The sequence below is a fragment of the Galeopterus variegatus genome, unplaced genomic scaffold, assembly GCF_000696425.1.
Source record: "Galeopterus variegatus unplaced genomic scaffold, G_variegatus-3.0.2 Scaffold4856, whole genome shotgun sequence".
NCBI classification, from domain to species: Eukaryota; Metazoa; Chordata; class Mammalia; order Dermoptera; family Cynocephalidae; genus Galeopterus; species Galeopterus variegatus.
In genome coordinates this window covers 105507-122700 of record NW_007730967.1, presented here as the reverse complement: position 1 = coordinate 122700, position 17194 = coordinate 105507, and the positions used below count along the sequence as shown (strand labels likewise).

At 43.3% G+C, this 17194-nt stretch overlaps 1 long non-coding RNA gene across 1 annotated transcript in view; it reads left to right on the top strand.

The window, feature by feature from the left end:
- Nucleotides 1-12738: 12738 nt before the first annotated feature.
- Nucleotides 12739-17194, top strand: part of LOC103603895 — a 7870-nt gene continuing 3414 nt past the window's right edge. Inside the window, exons 1-2 of the long non-coding RNA XR_551664.1 lie at nucleotides 12739-14040; nucleotides 14912-15109. This is a non-coding gene — a long non-coding RNA (uncharacterized LOC103603895). The remainder of the gene's footprint in view (nucleotides 14041-14911; nucleotides 15110-17194) is intronic.

The window sequence follows — 17194 nt, the reverse complement described above, 5'->3', positions numbered from 1 at the left end:
GTGAACAGTTTTTCAGACACGTTAACTGATCTGATCCTCACAGCAGCCCAAGGGGATGGGAAAGGGCAGGATGATGGTTTCTTGGCAGATGAGGAAATTGAAGGCTCCATGTGGGTCTGGAGTGGTCCTGAGCAGAGGGCCAGCCCCAAAGTGAGGGCCTCCAAGGCCCCACCTGATCCCTGCTGACCCAGCATCCTCACTGGCCTTCCTTTCCCTCTCAAAGTGCCACCCATCTTCCCACATGGAGCCTGCTCCCAGGCCTGGCAGGCCCTCAGCTCAGAATGGCCTTCCCTCCAGCCTCCGACTGCTAATCCTCGCTCATCCTTAGACCAGTGCTTCCCAAATCCTAATGTGCCTGTGATCCCCTGGGATCTTGTTAAAAGTGGATTCTGATTCAGTTGGTCTGGGTGGAGCCTGAGATTCTGCATTTCTAACATGCTCTCAGAGCTTACAGTCAGTCTGAAGCTTTAGGCCATACCACAGCTGATCCTAACGTAAACCTCACTTTCTCCAGAAACTGTCGGGAGACACCATTGTACAATCTCACAGTGCCCTGAATAATTATAATGAAGTGTTCATTATGCTTTCCTGGCTCGAATGTCATCTCCACGAGGGCAGGGCCTACACCTGTCCAGTTCATGTTTGTATTCCAAGTGCTGAGCACAGTGTGCACATGCTAAGTCTCAGTATCTGTTCAATGAATAACTGAGTGAATGACATAAATGGCTGAATGTGCCAGAGAGCCAGCTCCGGTCCTCCCACACAAACAATGCCATCCTGCGATTTCCAGTAGTGGCCCGTTTGGGAAAATTTCACAACTTATCATCCTATCCAGATTTTACTGGAAACCCAAATCCCATGCATTGAACCATTTTAAAAGGGGACAAACTCCCAAGAATGGGCTTACCGACTTTTATTTTCCTTTGTGCCCTTGTATTTTTCAAATTTAATGCAATGAGAAAACATCACTGCAGTAATTGAAAAGTAATTTGAAGTTCACATAACCAGGTTCTTTCTTGTACTACCTATACGAGCCCTTCCTTCTTGTCACTTCTGATGAACTTGCTGTGTGGCCGTGGCCGTCACTTGGCTCACTGTGTCTCAGTTTCCTCAACCGTAAGGGAAGCGGGCTCCAGATGACCACCGACGCCCTCCGGTGTGATGGTGTGACTTCTCCGTGACTCTGTCTTTTGGTCCGTGTATTCCTTCTCAGCCTTGCTGCTCCCAAGGCAACCCCAGCCCCGTTCCTGACTGTCTCATTTCTGCATGCTCCTGCCAAACTGAATATTGTTTGTGCTGCCCTTTCTAAGGATGGTATTTGCGACTTCAGGCCTAAGTAACAGACTTCACCTCGGAGGTGCTGGCATAAATTTAAATTGCCATTTTCGAACACTGAGACTCCTAAAAAATAATGAAAACCCAGGACTGTTTAAGACTATCAGCATTAGTCACAGCATCAAATAATCTTACTGGGAAGAGCTGCTGGGGTTTCATGCTTTTCATATACTGGCATTCCAGTAAACAGTCTTAAAATAAAGGCATAACTCATGAGGTTATTCAGCAAATAGCCTATGGTCAGACAAAGCATTTGCATCTCTTCCCCACACCCACTGTATTTTCCTAATGGTAAGAATGAATAAATATATTAAACGATTTGGCATCCTTTTTTGGTTTGGAGCTAAATTTTATTTTTCATATTTATTAGCTCATTGAAACATCCACTCAACCTGCTTTCTTAGAGGCTGTCATGAGCAGTTAGTGAGCTTGTTTATGGAAACTGTAGGAAAAATAAGGAAAGTTTAATGTTCAAATTTGAAATATTTAGGGTTCAACATTGTGACTTGAGACAGAGTGACATAGTGCTTGCCCATAATATTTATGCTAGGACTGTCTGTTATGTTAGGACAGACTCTGGTTCTCTCTGTATGGGTAGAGTAAATGAGAGGTCATTGTTAGTACTAGGATTCTGCATTTCCTTATATTCTGAACAGAAATTAAATTTCTGTGTCTGAATTTCATTCTTACCTGTTTTGAACTAACATAGCTCTTTATATTAACCAGCAATGTTAGCCCAAAACAAATAATATAACTTTTAAATGTTTACCGCATAGACAGATATAAACGTAGAGACATAGATACAGACACTTAGATATAAATAAGTCTTGTTTGATTCTACAAAAGATGTAAAATGACTTGCCATAATATATGTACAGTAAAGAATGCATAAATTAGAATTTAAGGTAGAGATATGTAGAAGACAGAAAGGAGCAGAAGAAAATTAGTGCATAGATCAGTAGGCCACAAAATCCTCTTCAGTTACTAAATGTGGATCGCAAATGGCTTCCTGTCTCGAGTGTAACTCTGAAGCCTCAGCCTGGCCTGCAAGACTTTTACATGGCCTGCCCCCATCACCTGTCACCCCCAGTCCTTCATCTCACATTCTGTCCATGTACTTACTCCCCCTTAGACCTGCCAGGCAGGGCATTGCTCCCACCTGAAACTCTGTCCTGTGTCCTCCCGGATGGCTGCTTCTCTGATCTCCGCTCGAATCTACCCCCTTATTAGAGAGGTCACCCTTGACCACCTACCCAAAGAGCACACTCCTGCCTGATGTTGGGCATAACTTTGCGCGCATGCGCCCTGACGCACACGGGTGCCAGTTCATGCGCTCTCTGATCTCCGCTCGAATCTACCCCCTTATTAGAGAGGTCACCCTTGACCACCTACCCAAAAGAGCACACTCCTGCCTATCACTCTAACTCCTTTCTATGTGTTATGTTTCTTCAGACAGAGCACACATTATGTGTGTGTATATATGTACTCGTATAAATTATATATATTCACTCAACTTTTCTGAATATTTGAAAATTTTCACAATAATAATATTTATATTGTCTACTCCTCATAGTAGTATTTACATTTCTATACCTTACAGTATCCAGATAATCTAAACATGGTTTCAAATTGAAAAGCTATAAATTAAAAAGAGAGAAAAAAAGTCCTGTTTTCTGCCTTGAAAGCCCTTTTTTTTTCCTGCTGATATTCTCATAGCCGTATGAAGGCTCAGATTCTGTGCAAGCATTTATGGCCACAGGTTTTTTTTCAAGCATATTAAACTGGTTACTCTTCACTGAGTCAAAGGTCAAGAAAAAATAAAATCAATCGATACTGTGTCTTATGTGTAATACAAGGGGTCTTCAAAAAGTTCATGGAAAGATTTGTATTACCCTTTAATGCCACTTTTCTATAAATTTTTTGAAGTACCCTAGTACACATTCATTGAGTATGTAATACAACTTCACAAGAGCATTCATACAGCATGTAATACAGCTTCACAGAGGATTCGCAGAGTATGTAATACAGCTTCTTAGAGCTTCTTCGAGCATTTGTAGAGTATACAACACAATTTCATAAAGCATTTGTAGTGTATGTAATACAGCTTCATAGAGTATGTANGCCAGGCAGGGCATTGCTCCCACCTGAAACTCTGTCCTGTGTCCTCCCGGATGGCTGCTTCTCTGATCTCCGCTCGAATCTACCCCCTTATTAGAGAGGTCACCCTTGACCACCTACCCAAAAGAGCACACTCCTGCCTATCACTCTAACTCCTTTCTATGTGTTATGTTTCTTCAGACAGAGCACACATTATGTGTGTGTATATATGTACTCATATAAATTATATATATTCACTCAACTTTTCTGAATATTTGAAAATTTTCACAATAATAATATTTATATTGTCTACTCCTCATAGTAGTATTTACATTTCTATACCTTACAGTATCCAGATAATCTAAACATGGTTTCAAATTGAAAAGCTATAAATTAAAAAGAGAGAAAAAAAGTCCTGTTTTCTGCCTTGAAAGCCCTTTTTTTTTCCTGCTGATATTCTCATAGCCGTATGAAGGCTCAGATTCTGTGCAAGCATTTATGGCCACAGGGTTTTTTTCAAGCATATTAAACTGGTTACTCTTCACTGAGTCAAAGGTCAAGAAAAAATAAAATCAATCGATACTGTGTCTTATGTGTAATACAAGGGGTCTTCAAAAAGTTCATGGAAAGATTTGTATTACCCTTTAATGCCACTTTTCTATAAATTTTTTGAAGTACCCTAGTACACATTCATTGAGTATGTAATACAACTTCACAAGAGCATTCATACAGCATGTAATACAGCTTCACAGAGGATTCGCAGAGTATGTAATACAGCTTCTTAGAGCTTCTTCGAGCATTTGTAGAGTATACAACACAATTTCATAAAGCATTTGTAGTGTATGTAATACAGCTTCACAGAGTATGTAATACAGCTTCTTAGAGCTTCTTCGAGCATTTGTAGAGTATACAACACAATTTCATAAAGCATTTGTAGTGTATGTAATACAGCTTCACAGAGTATGTAATACAGCTTCTTAGAGCTTCTTCGAGCATTTGTAGAGTATACAACACAATTTCATAAAGCATTTGTAGTGTATGTAATACAGCTTCACAGAGTATGTAATACAGCTTCTTAGAGCTTCTTCGAGCATTTGTAGAGTATACAACACAATTTCATAAAGCATTTGTAGTGTATGTAATACAGCTTCACAGAGTATGTAATACAGCTTCTTAGAGCTTCTTCGAGCATTTGTAGAGTATACAACACAATTTCATAAAGCATTTGTAGTGTATGTAATACAGCTTCACAGAGTATGTAATACAGCTTCTTAAGGCATTCATAAAATATGCACTACAGCTTCACAGAGTATTCATAGAGTATGTAGTACAGCTTCACAGAGCATTCATAGAGTATACAACTTCACAGAGTGCAATACAGCTTCGTAGAGCGTTTGCAGAGCATGTTATACAGCTTCACAGAGTACTGATAGATTATGCAATACAGCTTCATAGAGCAGTTGTAGAGCATGCTATACAGCCTCACAGCTATCCACGAGCTGGTGGAGAATATGGCAGCAGCCGTACTTCCAGCCTCCCTATTCCTGAAAAGCCCAGCTTATTGCACACAAAGCACACACCAAAGGACACTGTGACTCCAGCAAATTAAGTTTGGATTATTGCATTTTACACCCGAATTCCCCAAGTTAGATATTCAACTAAACTTTAACAAAAATCATTTAACATTCTAGCCGAAAGAGACTGTAATGATCATTTAACAGTAGTGAATGTTGGTTATAAAATTATTAATGCTCTGCAGGGCAGAAATATTGTCCTGAATGTGTTGCATTAGTTATATCACACAACATGGAGGCTTTCTAGACTGGGACCCAGTGAATGTTCTATTCTACGAGGAATGAAAGGGGATTGAGGTCCTTCAGGCTTGTTCAGTGAGCTGTGGAGAGAGATTTGGGCTGATGTTCACTTCACCTGACATCTGCTCATATCCATGTGCCCAGCCTCTTGTCCATTTCATGCAATCTCAGTCTAATCACACGATCAGCCACTTGGCACAAGGTGAACAATAGCTCTTGGTTCACAAGACCAAGGTTGAATTCCATTGCACCTCACCTTATGGAGCAGATATGTTCCTGAGAAGATGTGGCTAGCCTAAATTTCTATACATTTATTAGCATGGACATGAATTTGTAATGGCATATCTCACCACTTAACCTTACCCACTTAAATAGGTTGGATTTGTCCCCAACAGGATCACTGAATAGCAAGGGCTCACTCTGTTTTGGGAGGAATTAAGTGGTTTGGACCATTCAAGGGAGGTCGTATTAGGTCATTCTGCAGGGGCCCATCAGGAGTCTGGATAGAGATGGGCATCCGTGTGTAGGCAGTAGGCAGGTTCATGGAGGTTCATGGCCCAATGGGGATGGAAAAAGCAGCTCCTCACCACCTGCAATGCAGGATGTACAGGAATGTCTTGGCTTCCCTGTGGCAGTGGGTGCAGGCTCCCTGTGGGTCCTCTCCAACCCAAATTCCCTTCCCACCCACCTCCACAGGCACTCCTGCCACCCTGTTCCCTGCCACACACCCCAGGTGACTCTAGACTCTTCCTTTCCTCTTTCTAAGGCATATGTCTTGTTTCCTGCCCCCCATGGCCTTCCTTTTGGAACCTCAAGAGCATTGTTCGGGGTGGGGGGGCTGGTTTATTTCTCTTTGCATTCCTAACTCAACAATTCTAATTCTTGAAGTTTAGCCCAAGGAATCAAGGGTAAATTTACATCAAGATAATGTTTGAAGATATCTTACTGCAAGTCAAGAGAACTTTAGAGTCCCAGGTGACCCTCCTTTCTAAAGCAAATAATCACATCCTGGTTTCCTTTATGGCTTTTGTGTATATTTATATTTTCATGCCCAGGTTTGGTCAGTGCAGGTATGGCCATATCAGGGAAAGACTCTGATTTGACCCTTCTCTCCTTCTCTCTAGTTGGCCTGAATATTTATTTTCAAGTACAGCATACATTACTTACCTTAGTTGTCTGCACATTACTTACCTTTGTTGTCTCATTTCAGCTGTCAAGTTTCTGCTACACATTGTCTTGTGACTATGGATACCTCACCAGTGGGGCTTAAATTCTGCCTAGGCAAAAAAGATTTAGTGAATTGAAACCAGAAAAAGCTCAGGGCACTTGAACAAATGCCAGTGTGCTCATTCAAGGAGTGACTTTTATAGAATTAGGTGTATTGGTACTAGTTGTTGTGATGAACTATTCTGACACTTATCGACAGGAAATAATTGAAGTTTCTTCTCCCAGGGGCTCTCTAACTCAAACACTCAAAACAACCTGGCCACAGTTAGCCCAGAGCAGAAGTCACAAGGCCAAGGTTGAAAAAATAAGCAAATAGACATTTAAAGAGATGGAGAAAGCACTGCTTTCTGAAAACAGCCAATCAGGCCAATGACTGAAGAACTAACTAACTGGAATGTTTGCTACCTTCTTATTCAAAACAATTTTTTAAATTGTTTATGATGCTTATACTGAACCTCTGAATGAGGAGTGTGTTCCTGTATGTGTGTGTAAAGTTTATGCTTGAGGGTCTTTCTTGCACCACTAACTCCCCCCCAAGTACAGTCTAGAAAACAGTGCTGGTTCTGACGACCAACTTCGGGCTAACCTACAGTCACAGTTTAGAAGTTAGGCTATTGCAGACTATCCCACAGGTGTGTTTTTTGTTAATAACCTATTTTAACATTCAGCAGACTGGCGTCTCTTTTGATTCTGATTATACTCCTAAAACCTAAAACTGCACTTCAGGTTCAGCATCAGCAAATCCCAGACTGACAGTGAGTTAGACTGTTTCTTTGGTTTGACAATGCATTGCATTTGAAAGACAGACAACACAAACGTGGGTGCCTTGGCAGAGCCCTGCAGCCCTTCTCAGACCACACTGGGTTTTGCTTAAAGGCAAACCCTCTGAGGCGGCTGTCCACTCAGGGCGGTGGTGTGGGCACACCTGGGCCAACAGCCAGGGCTCACGTGATATGCACACATCTCACACCCATAACCACATCCGTCTTCAGAGACCCTTATGTAATCGTACATTCAATTGAAATAGTGCTGGGGTGATTAATTTTATTGATTTTGGCCACTTTCAGGGAAACAGGTTTTGATACATAGTATTTTTCAAATTGAGAGAAAATGGAATTGAGGAGAGTATTTTCAAATGAATTGATTCCAATGATATTGAGTTCCACGTAGGAAGAAAGGCAACTCCTCCTAGAACACACTGGCACATGTACTATTCAATTTTTGATTGTAATTGTTCTAGAAAAGGTTTGAAGGGGCCGGCCCGGTGGCACACTGCTACAGTGCGCCGCTTGAGAGCACGGCGACGCTCCCGCCGAGGGTTCGGATCCCACATACAGACCGGCCGCTCACTGGCTGAGCAAGGTGCAGGCGCAACACCGAGGGTTGCGATCCCGTTGCCGGTCCCGGTCCGGTACGGGCGTGACACTGAGGGTTGCGATCTGTTGCTGGTCACGAAAAAAAAAGAAAAAAAAAAAGGTTTGAAGTGGACTCCTAAAAATGAATAAAATTAATAGCTCAGGATATCAGGAAGCGACTGGGCACATTCAAATTTCGTTTCCCTGTTGCTGTGGCTGTTCATGTCACTTCTCGGGGTGGAAGACTTGAGGAAGGGTGACTGGCAGGGAAGTGACACTGAATCTGGGAATACCCTCGTTCACACTGGAACTTGCAGGACAACAAATAGGCCTGACTGAGTATATTATTTAGGCTGTTTTTCAAGACATTTAACTGTTTCATATAAATATAGAATTAAAAGCATTTTAGTAAGGTGGGTAAAAATATCTCCACATATCCAAAATCCTCCCAAATTAGATATTCCAACTGCACAGGAAGCTTGCACTGGCTTCCAGAAGGCTTCCACTGCCTCCTGCCTCATGAGGTTTATCCCTAATAGCTGGACTTTTCCTCTGTATTGGCTCTGAGCTGTGAGGAGCAGTTGGTGTTTTCCAACAAAAGGCATTTCCAGGCACTCTTAAGTTGAGAGAAAGACTAACACACAGTGCTCTCCGTTGTGGGGAGAGGGGAGGAGGGGGCTGAAGGTATAGGGGACTTTTGAATTCCCTCTCTTGATCCAGTACTTGGTGGTCTCTACGAAACAACAGAATGGCCGGAAAGCACCACTTAAGAAAAGTTTCTATGACAACTGGTATGAATAAGCACACTTCCTAAGGAAATGAAACTCCTAAACGCCTCTGAACTTTATTGGTGATCTTGAGAGAAGCTGTCTTTCTCGGTGTTGGTTTGCTGACTATAAAACCAGATGCAAAACTTATGACTATTTATCCAAATAAGCAGGGTTTTTTAGTGTGTAAATTTTTTTCATTTTTCAATTTAAAGAAAATATATTTATCCAACACTACCTTTCTCTCCCTGTAAAAGTCCCTCTTTATCTGCATTTTTTCATCCTTCACTACTCACTTATTCATTCATTCATCCATCCATGCAACAGATTTTTACTACCAGTTGGCATATCAAGTGAGAGCTGGCCAGTATAAGTGGAGAATTCTTCTGAACTTTTGGCTGCTTCTTAATAAAAGATAAACAATCGCTCTGTGTCTCGAGAAGTAACTAGGTGGTCAGGGTGTTTGTTATCTTTTTTAACTTTAGATTTGTTAGCCTAAGAGATCATGAATTACACACCGGTCTCTTGGCAACTGCAGGAAAGATGATATTCTAGAAGCTGATCATCTGGTACCCCTGGTAAGTTCCTATATCAATTTTTAATTCCACCATGGTTTTGTTTTCAAAGTAGAAGGAAATTGTGGCATAATGTGAGCAATGGCCACCACGTCCCTGACTGTAATCAATGTGAGCTCCTCAGAATGCTGCTTAGCATTTAGTTGTGGCCATGCTGGCCATACTTTCTACAGCGTGCTACTGGGAAATATGGCTTGGGGCTTTTCTACATGCCCAGAAATCAGACCATTTATAGCTGTCCCAATTTTCTCACTCATTTTAGGAGATACTTTCTCCATGGTAATGAGCCTACTCACAGATTGCGTTCACAATTTGAGAGGCACCCATGTTTTTTCTACACGCCCAGAAATCAGACCATTTATAGCTGTCCTAATTTTCTCACTCATTTTAGGAGACACTTTCTCCATGGTAATGAGCCTACTCACAGATTGCGTTCACAATTTGAGAGGCACCCATGTTAGACCTTTCTAGTAAATTTAAAATGACACATTAGATTTGTCATAGCAGGTATCTCATGTTCTCCCTATGAAAGTCACGTACGCATTTCTTGTCCTGGATTTTAGTTGGTCTGTAGTCTAGGGGGAAAATCATCAGGGAGAGAACCTGTGGAAATGCAACTTCATGAACAGGAATGTCCCAAACTTCTAATTCCATTCTTCCGACAGAAAGAATGATCACCGTGCGGCATACTTCTGCTGTGAGAATTTCTGCTGAAATATGCTAATGATGTCAGTCAGTTAAGAGCACTGTGTCTGAGAGGCGGGTAGAGATAGGAAAACACCATCAGCTCTGCCGTAGATTGAGAGCGGCCGTGCCTAAGCACGAGGGATAAAGATGGAAGGGATCATTGCTCTCTTTTCTCTCCTTTCCCTCCATTGCTGCTCAGTGTGCATCTTCAGGGTCCGCAGCAGCCAGGCGGGGGCCCACGCGCCTGTGCCTTCCAGAGCTCCCCACCGCACTCTGCACAGGCTCCTCCCAGGGGGGCAGTTCCGAACCAGGCACATCTTTTCTTTAAGGAAAAGGAGGCCTCAAGATTACTTTCTTTCTATTTTTCATTGCTCCTCGGACTAATATGTACCACTGTATTTGCATAACATCTATTTGGTCCACCTGGGAGCCCATCCCTGGCTTCCTGAAGGGCACAGGAGGGCATTTGAATATGTATTTTATCCTGCCTGATGTCTTGAGAGTTGAGCCTCTAATCTCATTACCAGCCTGTATGCTTCCAGTGAGTTTCTTTACAGTCTTCCGAATTGTACCTCCAATTTGTAAGCCTAGCTAACAATCACATTTTCATGTCTGAAAGATCTTAAATAAAAGAATGCTTTTGGTGAGAATTAAATCAAAGCTCTCAGCATGTGCAGCTCCCCTCCTCCCAACCTGGCTTCTTCCCTTATTCAAGAGAGGTTAGTGTTATAAAACTCCCTTTTTCCAGAACGCTCATGTTCACCCAGAAAACCCCATAGAAACAACATTAAGAACACAGCATTGTTTAACCCTGTTCACCAAAGGCTCTAACTTGATCACCACCAAAGAATTATAATTTTCAGCTTTGGAGAGAGTGTTTAATTACTGAAGTGCCAGCCGAGTGAAATTACATGGGATCCCAGATTGGTGGGATTTAAGAATAAACTGTACATCCTTAAAAGAATAGGAGAACAGACGAGTTACAGTTATGAGTTAAAAAAATATGATAATTTCACCAAGATAGGTCAAAGGCAGAGTTACGATCACTCTTCAAAGCCATTCCCAGCTTCTCTTTGGGTTCTATACTAATGTTTAGCTGCTTTGGGTCCAAATACTTTGCCTAGATGATTTCGTTTAATCCTTACCAGAATCCTAGGAGGCTGATGGGGGTTTTTTTGTCCCCATCTGTATAAGTTGAGGAAAGCTGAGGTCAATAGCTTTCCCAAGGTCACACGGTAAGAGACAGACCTGAGATAAGTAATTGGGTCTCACCTAGTCCTTGATCCATCTCTTCCAGGTCTTCTTGCCTTTACCCTGGCTTTCTAGGATCTTCCAGGGCAGGACTGTGCTCAGATCTGGCCTCCTTTGTTATTTTGTCAGCCAACAAACCTGCTTTTCTGGCTTCTTTTTGCCTCAGAGAACTGCTTTATGAAAAGATGGGTGTTTCATCATCAGAGTCATTGTGGGTGCCTATTAAAAATAGAGGCACTGCCATCCCTCTTGGAGATTCTGTATCACAGATCTGGGTGAGACCAGAAGTCTCTGTTTAACAAGCTCACTGTGTGATTCTGAGAAATAACCAAGTTAAGGAAAAGACGCTGTTTCCCAGAGGTTTCTGACCCATGCACCCCTTTCACATAATGTATAATCTGAAAAAAACCCTTTAAAATAAAAAAAAAATTGTTATTTTTACATGTCATTGACTAAATGCTATTTTAATTTTAGTATCTTATTTTAGATCAATATGATATCAAAGGAGGCCTTACAAAGTGTTTCTAAGGTAATATTAATGATGATCATCATTTATTTGACACATTTTTACTTTTTCTCATTTAATGAGTAGCTTGTGCTATTTAACATACTTTTATCTTATATGAGAAAGCACAGTTTATAACAACCCAATCTTAAAATGACCTGTTATATTGCGTGTGTTTTGGGCAAACAACAAGAATTAAAATGCAGCTTGAACTAAACCATCTTTAAGGGCATCAAAAATGGACTATGGACTCAATTTTAGAAAATTTTCATTTTTTTTTAAATGATGAGAGGGTGTTCTTTTGTTAAGTTTTATTTTTAATAGATAGAAAAGCAATTGGATAAAATAGTCACCATATTTTTTCTTGTGGACAATGGTTTTGAGATACTAGAGACTGTGATGTCCTTTAAGATAATTTCAATTCAGTGAGTGTAATTGGTAAAATTTTGAGACTTATTTGAGGAATGATTGTTATTTTCCCCATAAACTTGTATTTAAATGTCAGTATTCTGAATGCCTCATTTATTTAACCAGTGGCCCATTCTGGGTATGAATTAATCCATGTGATACTAAGATTAAGAATAATGTAAAATTTTGTGGCTGTCAGAAGCAGCATGACTAGCTGTACTTGGCAAACTGAGTGGCCAGGCCAAGCCGTCCTCCACCGAGGGCCATGTGGTCTTGCTCCTGGGCAGCTAGAGGCTGCAAGCTGTGGGGTTTGAAAGGCAACAGTCTTGAAATACTTATTGTATTTGATTATTATTTCAGAATGAAAATAGAAGCAGGTGCTATTAGCACCTCTTGATAGGAATCCTCTTGGAACAATTTCACAAATGCTGGCTGGGAACTCTGATCTGAGGCTCCATGGCTCCTTCAGTGAGGGTTCTCAATCCTGATCACCCATTAGAATCATCTGCAAAGCTTTTAAAAATCTGATGTCCAGGCCCTACCCCAGACCACTGGACCAGAATCTTTGGTGGAAGCTTCGAGTTGATACTGACGGCCTTAGCCCCCCAAGTGATTTGAATGTGCAGCTGGTGTTCAGAACCACAGCCTCACCAAAGGGATGAATTTCAGACTTGATGACAAGCTTAGTAGGGGAAGGTATTTTGGTGGCAATCTAAGACCTTAAATTCCATCGCAGGATCCTGGCCATCTTCCCTAGGCCTGCCCCTGCCTCAGTGTCTTCAGGGAGTCCACAATGGTGTGGATTGGCCTGAGTCCATGCATGCCCAGGAAACATTTTGCCTGAAGGATTTTGGAAACTTCCCTGTAAGTTACTTTTAGGAGTGATTTGCAAAGGAAGACTTATGAAGGCTCACACCCAAATTGCTAAGCACCACCATCTGCTGCCACCCACCCCCCAGTACAGAAGAGCACCCAGATCCTGGGTTAGTATAGGAGATTATAGGGAACTCAAGCCCTGCTCACACCCGTGCTGACCACCAAGTACACGCAGATGGAGAGGCATGCCCTGGAGGAATCTTCATCCAGTCACTGAAGTGGTAAGAGCTGTTGACGAGATGCCACTGTGAGCTCGTGGATCAGGGTCCATGTCCTACGGGAGCCCCTCGCTCACCTCCACTCCAGAAGTTGCGAGGGCAGAGAGCCCATGTTCCAGCAGCTTCCCTTCCTCATGGAAACAGCCAGCGAACTCGTTCTTTGGCTCCTTTCGAGGCGCTGAACTTTCTGCTCAAGGGAACTCAGGACTTTATTTAATCCTGTTTAATTAAAATATCAAACAAGTATTAGTTAAAATATTGTCTAAGAGAGAGGAATGGGAAGAAGAAATGTTTCGGTGGGGCAGGAAGGGTGACAGTATGGCGTGGCTGCCCCTGTGGCAGGTCCCTGGTGCAGAGGCTCTCTCTGGGGCCTGTGCAAACCCTGGGAACCTGAGCCAAGCCCGTGGGAATTGTGTGGGATCAAGTCTTTCCTTCTTGGTGATGTGCTGTGGGCACCTGAGCTTCTGTTAGTTGCCAGCGAGTGGCCGACAAGAAGGGCTGCGACCATCCTCTGCTGGAATGCTGCTCCTTGCCAGGTGGCCTGGAATTACAGAGAGAGCACTTTTCTCCTCCAAATATATCGACCCATAAGAGACAAATGCCAGCCAAGCGGGAAGAAATGGTTCCCAACTCCCACGGCACCCCTGCCCACTACGGAAAACTAGTCAAGAAAGCCGCGTTTTGATGGTTTTTTTCTTTTTCCCACCACTAACGTGTAATCTTCATGCAGCAACTTCAAGTCCCTTCCAGGGAAACGAAATGCGATGAACTCAGCCAGCATGGGTAAGGATGTGCATGGCCCAGTGCTGATGGACTCTACATGTGCCGGAGCCAGTCCATGTCACCAGCCTGCTCGTGACGGATGCGGAGGCCTTCATCACCAGAAAAGCAGTGTACTGTATTCAGGTTCACTCCGGCACCAATGGTAAGATAATTTCCCCTTTTATTCTCTTACTCATAAATAAAATCCCATGCATTTTTGAGACCATATTCACATGAATTTATTACTTTTATACCACATTGGTGCATGCACCTCTCACACAGTGTGTGTGTGTGTGTGCATTTGTGTGTTGTATGCTTTATTCCTCATTCATTTGAGGATACTCTCTCTCTCAAACAATCCACAGCCATGGACACCAACAGTCCTGTCCTGCCAAACCTGCTGAGATTTGGACAATCAATATAAGGCCCCAACATGCATCGTCCCGTGGACCATTGCATTGAGAAATTATGAGGTTATTTCTCTCTCTCGGCAGTGGGTCATGGAACGCGGCTTCGCAGTCCCCCGTGACCTCTACCACTTAAAAATTAGCATGAGGGGCCATAACGCAGGATCTGACAAATTGCACTGACTCACTTCCTTGTTAGTCCCATCTAGTACTTCACTATTCTCTGCTTCAAGTCCTACGTGTCCAAACCAGCCTGCAGTAACTCAGGATGTCTGTATCTGAAGGTAAACAGCCACCGTCTCCTTCTTCGAACACTACGTAGGCAGCATTTCTGCCCTGCTGGAAAAGAAACACCCTGACTTTGGCATTACCTGAAAATACACAGGATATAATGTAACCTGCCTATCTGCAGGGCCACTCAGTAGGGACAAGAGTCTGCCCTGCGGCCAGCAGGGCTCCTTCCAATGCTAGTTTGCCCTGATTCCAGACTGTACTTGTCTAATCCATGCGGGGAGGGGTGGAGGGTTGGGGAGAAAGCTTTCCAAAGCTGTTCCTTCCTGCTTGTCATAGAGCCAAGAGTGCTTCTGTGCCCACAAGGCAGCCGCCCACCACTCTGCTTCTTGCCAGGGCCACCTTACCCTTGATGTGCTGGCAGTGAGCATCTGAAACTTGCCTGCCCGGGCAGTGAGACCGAGTTGCTGAGAACGGGCCAGTGTGTTCTCACCCTGTGGACCTCTTCTTCTGTTTGTTCCTGTCTGAAACTATCAACGCAAGTGGAACCGTACCACAAAATACTTAACAACACACCAGGCATGGGCACCAAAGGTTTGGATTGGCTGTTGGCTGAGATGCTGGAGTGGGATCCTGAGGCTCTCTGCTGTGCCGGGGTCACCCTTTAGATGTGGGCTCATGGAGAGAACTAGGGGTGCTGAGAGGCAGGGGTGGTCAGGGCACAGAAGGGGACATGAGGGGCAGGGTGCAGGGCCCTGACTAGTTACCAACCAGCATGAAAACATCACACTGTTTAAACTATCCCCATGGCCTCGCTGGGGGGGGGGGAGGGACATAGGACATTTCAGCTCTGACCCTTACCAGGCTTCTGTTCTCTTTACTCCTTAACCCACTTCCATTCAAAAGTTGTTTGCTGGGCAACTGAAATGATCCCGGACCTCTGCAGAGAGGTAGAAGACGCTGAGATGGGTGAACCCAGCCTTACCTACGCGTATAGGTAACGTGCAGGGACACGCACTCCCTCCCTCCTTCATATGGCAGGGTCAGTCTTCAGGTCACGGCCACATGGTTGTGAACACAGTGCGGTGGGGACAGACTGCACAGCTCCGTGGGGGGTTTCCAGGAATGGAATGGCAGCATTGGAATGGCCACAGATCATGGGTGGGACCAGAGGCAAGAGATGAAAGGAAGAGACGGTGGGTTCTTCCCCGAGTGACTTGTAGACTTTTAGATACTCGGAGTGTGAAGTGGGTGGGATAGAGGAGAAACGAGACTGAGGACTTTGAGTGGGGACAACTCAGGAAGGTTTTTGTAGCATACTACGACTCTTTTTTTCCCAATTTTTTTTTGTTGTGGTAAAATAGACATAACATAAAATTGGCCATCACTATTTTTAAGTGTACTGTTCATGTATTAGTCTGTTTCTGTTGCTTATAACATAAATATCTGACTGAGTGATTTATAAAAAAAACAAAATTTATTGCTTACAGTTCTGGAGGCTGGGAAATCCACAGTGCAGGGAACACACATCTGGGGAGGGTCTTTGTGGTGGCGACGGTGATGCAGGGTGTCACATTATGAAAAGGTGGAGCAGAGAGAGACTAACCTCTCGTGTGCTCTTCTTTTAAAGCCCTCAGAACCATGCCCTTGGCCACCATTATTAATCCATTTACTACAATCTAATCCCCTCTTCAAGGCCCCACCTTTCAATGACCGTAATAAGATTTCCCACCCTCAACTGTCATAGTGGGGATTTAAGCTTCAATGAGGTTGGCGGGGGGTGGGGGGGGCATCAGTCTACAGCAGTTCAGTAGTGTTAAGTAATATTCACATGGTTGTGCAGCCAGCACCACCATCCATCCGCAGGACTTTTTCACCTTCCCAGGCCAAAACTCTGCACCTGTTAAACACTAACTCCCTCAGCCCCTGGCCACTATCGTTGTACCTTCTGTTTCTATGCATTTGACTATGAGGGACCTCACATAAGTGGAATCATACAGTATCTGTCCGTTTGTGTTTGTGTGCTTATTTTTCTTAGCATAATGATTTCAAGGTTCATTTATGTTGTCTCATGCATCAGAATTTTCTTCCTTTTTAAGGCTGAATAATATGCCACTGTACAGATATACTATATTTTGTTTATCCATTCATCCATCAATGACACTACGCTTGTTTCCACCTTCTGGCTGTTGTGAATACTGCTGCTATGAACACGGGTGTACATATAGCCCTTGGAATCCCTGTGTTCAATTCTTCTGGGTCTATACCCAGAAGTGGACTTGCTGGATCACATGATAACTCTATGTTTAATTTTTTGAGGAGCTGCCACACTGTTTTCCACAGTGGCCGCACCATTCTGCATTCCCACCAGAAGTGCACAAAGTTCCAGTTTTTCTACATGCTTGCCCACACTTGTTATTTTCTGTTTTTTATTTGTTGTTTGTTTGATAATAGCCATCCTAATGGGTGTGCAGTGGTTTCTCACTGTCATTTTGATTGACATTTCCCTAATGATTAGTGTAGAGACTTTTTTTTTTTTTTTTTCCTTTTTGTCTTTTTTTTTCATGCCTGGCAACGGATCGCAACCCTCAGTGTCGTGCCCACACCGGACCGGGACCGGCCACGGGATCGCAACCCTCGGTGTTGCTCCCGCGCCTCGCCCAGCCAGTGAGCGGGCAC